Source organism: Dama dama, chromosome 4, assembly GCF_033118175.1.
Source record: "Dama dama isolate Ldn47 chromosome 4, ASM3311817v1, whole genome shotgun sequence".
NCBI lineage: Eukaryota > Metazoa > Chordata > Mammalia > Artiodactyla > Cervidae > Dama > Dama dama.
In genome coordinates, this window is record NC_083684.1 from 54,728,747 (window position 1) to 54,733,785 (window position 5,039).

Here is a 5,039-nt window from a genome sequence, read left to right on the forward strand (position 1 = left end):
GTGAGGACTCCTCTTTCTTGTGGTGTGCAGGCTACTCATTTTGGTGGCTTTTATTGCGGACCACGGGCCCTAGGTGCCCAGTCTTCAGTAACTGCCTCACACAGGCTCGGGAGTTGTGGTGCATGGGCTGAGTTCCTCCAGGGCACGTGGGATCTTTCCAGACCAGGGGTCAACCCTGTGACCCCTGCATTGGCAGGCAGATTCTTGTCCACTGTGCCACCAGGAAAGTTGAGCCTTAGGGCCGTAAATACCATATACTGATGACGCCCACATTTATCGCTCTACTCCAAGCTCTCCCCTGAGTTCCCGACTGTGATCAAACTTAATAAATCCAAAACAGAACTCTTGATATCACAATCCACAACTGCTCTTCCCCAGGCTTCTCCTCAGACAATGAAACACACATAGTTTTCCATTATCTGGATCCTCTCAAATTCTTAAGTTCTACTTCTGCCATTTTGCTTTCCTTTTTCTGCTTCCTCTGTGCTCACTTCTTGCTCTTTCTCAGTGTATCAAGTTTATGTCACCTCAGGGCCTTTGCACTTACTGCTTCCCCATCCTCTTCTCCCTCTGCCTATATTGATGTGGCTTGCCCCTGTCTTAGTCTGTTTAGGTTACTTTCACAAAAGCATCACAGGCTGGGTAGCTTATAAACAGTAGAAAAAACAATCGCTCACAGTTCCGAAGCCTGGAAGTCTGAGATCAGGGTGCCAGCATGGTCAAGTGGCAGCCCTTGTCCAGGTCTGAGACTTCTTGTGTCTTCAAGTGGTGAAAAGGACTAGGGAGTTCTGAGATCTCTCTCTCTCTTTTTAAAGATATTTATTTATTTGGCTTCACCAAGTATTAGTTGCAGCATGGACTCTTCAATCTTCATTGAGGCATGCAGGCTTTTTAGTTGGGGCAGTTGGGATCGAGTTCTCTGATCAGAGATTGAACCTGGGTTTCCTGCATTAGGAGCATGGAGTCTTAGCCACTAGACCACCAGAGAATTCCCTGTAGTATATCCTTTATCATACACTAATCCCATCCATGAGGAGTCCACCCTTATGACCAGATCATCCCCAAAGATCCCACCTACCACTATCATCACCTTTGGCAACATATGAATTTGGGTGGGGGGACATGTTCAGATGTGTCCTCATATTAGTTAGGCTTCAGTTCAAATATCACCAGTCCAGAGAGTCCTTTCCTGACAAATTTGTCTAAATTACCAGCCTCTTACCCCATTGGCTTATCCAGCTTAATTTTTTTCTTTATAGTAATTATTACTGTCTGAAATATTATGTTGTTTGTGTTTCTAGAATCAGCTTTCCCCACTAGCATATCAGCTCAGTGAGAATGAAGGATTTGGTCAGTTTCGTTCAAAACCATGTCCCCAGTGCCTGGGAGAATGCCTGATGTCAAGTGGAATATTAATAAATACTTGTTGAATCATTGACTGAATGAGTGAATTGAATGGGATCAGAGGCTGGTCTGCTTAAAAGTCTAGAGTCTTAAGACTGGAATTTGAAGGCATCTCAAATTTGGTTGACTAAATTAAAAAAGAAAACACACTGTTTGATTCCATTTACATGATGTTCAGGAACAGACTATGTGAATCTAAGGTGATAAAAGTCACAGTAGTCATTACTGAAGCCTGAGCATCTACAGCCCATGTTCTGCAACAGAAGCCACCGCACTGAGAAGCCCACACATCACAACTAGAGACTAGCCCCTGTTCACCGCACTTAGAGAAAGCCCATACACAGCAGTGAAAACTCATCACAGCCCAAAATAAAGAAATGCAATTAAAAAGCAGCAGACCGTAAAGGGTGGTCAACATATATGACACAACGGAGTCATGGCTTAGGGTAATGAATAAGGGATGATGTTAAAGAGTTTTAGAAGTCCTTTTTATTGCCTGGTAAAAAGCTTTCATCCTTCCTGCAGTGTAAGGATACAAAGAAGATCAGAAATGGCAGGTCTTTGAAGTGTCTTTTAAGAAATTATAAATTTTGAATTTCCCTGGTGGTGCAGTGGATAAGAATCTGCCTGCCAAGACAGGGGGCATGAGTTCAATCCCTGGTCTCGGAAGATCCCAGGTGCCCCAGAGCCCGTGTCCCCACAACTACTAAGCCTGTGCTCTGCAACAAGAGAAGCCAACACAATAAGCCTGTGCGCTGCAATGAAGAATAGCCCCTGCTTACCTCAACTTGAGAAAACAGCCCATGCACTAACGAAGACCAGCACAGCCAAAAATAATAAATTAATTAAAACAAAAAAGAAATTTTAAATTTCGAAATATTTCCAGAGGCACAGAAAAGCTGCAAATGTTACAGTTTTATTTACCCTTCACCTGAATTCTCTTAATGAGAACATCTTGTGTAAGCACAGTATATAGTTCAAAACCAAAATAGTAAGCAAAACAAAACAAAAAGAACTAAAATACTGTTGGTGCAACACTCTTAGCTAAACCACAGACATTATTTATTTATATTTCACAGCTCCTCCACTGTATTCTTTTTCTATTCTATTCCATGATGCCATCCAATATCTCGCGTTGCATTTATTTTTTGTGTTTTCTAAATCTCCTCTCTTTTGTAATAATTACTCAGTCTTTTAAGACCTTGACATTTAAAAAAAGTACTTGTCAGTTACTTGTAGAATGTGCCTCAGTCTGATATTTTAAAAAATATTTTCCTGATTTTTCTGATATTTCTTTTCTGGTTTCTCTTATGGTTATATTGGGGTTGTGCATTTTTGGCAAGAATAGTACAGAAATGACGTGCCTTTCTTAGTTCATCCTATCAGGGGATACACGATGCTGCCCTCTGATATGTCTTATTACTGATAATGTCAACTTTGATCACTTGGTTAAGGTTTCTTTACTGTAAAGTTACTATATTTTTCTTTGCAATAATAAATATCTGAAAGAATATATTTAAGACTATGTAAAATTCTGTTTCTTTTCGAACTTTTGCCCATGAATGTTGGCATCCATCAGTGGATCTCACACACAATTATTACTGTGGTGTTTGTTCTAAAAATGATTTTCTGTTTCCCTCACTCCTTCTATATTTATTTGTTAATATTTAAAAATATTTACATTTATTTATTTGGCCACAACAAGTCTTCAGTGCATGAAGAATTTTTAGTTGCGAAATGCAGGCTCTAGTTCCCTGACTGGGGATTGAATCCAGGCCCCCTGCGTTGGGAGCCACTGGACCACCCTCTTCTACATTTATTAACTGGAATTCTTCCGTAAGGTAGAACCGTCTCTTCTTCCCAGTTTTTTATTTAGCCAATAGTTTATATCACTATGGTCTCTTATCCAAGAGACCATTTATTTTATTTCATGGATTATAATCCAATATTTTATTTTGTTGCTCAAACTGTTTCAACTTTGTCATTGTGACCTCCTTCAGATTGGCTCCTGTTTCTTTTTGACATGCCCCATCTTTTTTCAACTACTTTTTTTCTGGCATCATAAATTGTTCTTATATTTTCCCTTCCCCAGCCCTAGAATCAGCCACTTCCCTAAGAAGTCTTGCTTCCTTTTATTGGAAGGTGGTATTTAGACACCAAGATCTGGATACTAGCTGTGCTCATTGCTACTGGGATATCCTTGCTTACTGACCCTCTCAGCAGATAGAGTTTGATTTCTCTCTCTCAAAAACAATTCATATTGATATCTCTGATTTCAATCTAACACACAGGTTCCATTCTAGCTTCCTCTATTTGAAAATTCTTTCCTTGATAGCAAAAATTTGGCTCTCATTTTTACACTATATTTACTTATGTGTTCAACCCTCATATGTATATAAATAGTCTCACAATAGCTAACCCATACCCAGTGAGAAATACATTTAGACTGAGAGAACTTCATACAAACAATTCTTTCTTTAAATTATTTTTTATTGAAATATAGTTTATTTGCAATGGTCTGTTAGTTTCTGCTGTGTGGCAAAGCGAATCAGTTATACACACACATATATCCACTCTTTTTTAGGTTCTATTCCCAGAGTCATTGTGCTGTACGCCTGAAATGAACACAACATTGTAATTTAACTACACTTCAATTAAAAAACAATTGGGAGGACTTGGTGATGGAACAAGCACTTAGATGACTTGTCCGACCCCCTGAACTGCAGCTGGCCAGGTTCCTCTGTCCGTAGGATCCCCCAGGCAAGAATAGGGGGAGTGGGTTGCTATTTCCTCCTCCAGGGGATCTTCCCGACCCACGGACTGAACCTGTGTCTTCTGTATCTCCTGCATTTTCGAGCAGATTCTTTACCACTGAATCACCTGGGCGGTCCATTAATAGCATGTGAAACACATTAAAAAAAAAAAAACCCTGGGAGGTGGTTGGGAAGAGCGGACCCTTGTAGAATCCCCATCTAGCCCTGGGGCCAGAGGTTTTCTGTCTCAGATGGACACGGGCTAGGGGCATCAACAGGGTAGCGGACCGCTTGAAGGCACAGAGACACTACTGACTGGCCTTCGTTGCCTGGAATCTCCGAGGCGTCAGAGCCTGCAGCTGGAGACCTGGGTGGAGTTTATTTGGCATTGAGCTTTGAGGCGGTCATTAAGAACATAATGTTCAAAACACATTTGAAGGAACAAACGCTAGAATTTTGGTCCAATTAATTTCTTGGTAAATGCAGCTGGAATTAATAGAGATAAACTCTTAGTAAGGAAAAATGCTGAGACTATGCTATCTCCACTTCATACTAACCTCCTGGGCTCCTTGCTGACCTATAGAGCTTCCGTGAAGACAATGATTAAACAGCAGAGACGGTCCATTGTGAACGCAGGAGGTGTTATTGGTTTCAGAGGAAATTCTGGCCAGTTTATGCACAGTGCTAATAAAGGAGAATTAGTCAGATTTTCACATGCTCTTGCTAAAGAAGTAGCAAGAAAGAAAATTAGGGTAAATGTAGTTGTACCAGGATTTGTTCACATGGATATGACAAAAAGACTTGAAAGGAAAACATTGAAAGAAAAATATTCCTCTTGGGAGGTTTGGAGACCCCCTTGATGTGGCCCATGTAGTTGTATTT

General features: G+C 40.6%; 1 pseudogene; it reads left to right on the forward strand.

Annotated features, from left to right (window-relative positions):
- The first annotated feature begins 715 nt into the window (after nt 1-715).
- Nucleotides 716-5,039, forward strand: LOC133055094 (3-oxoacyl-[acyl-carrier-protein] reductase-like; annotated as a pseudogene).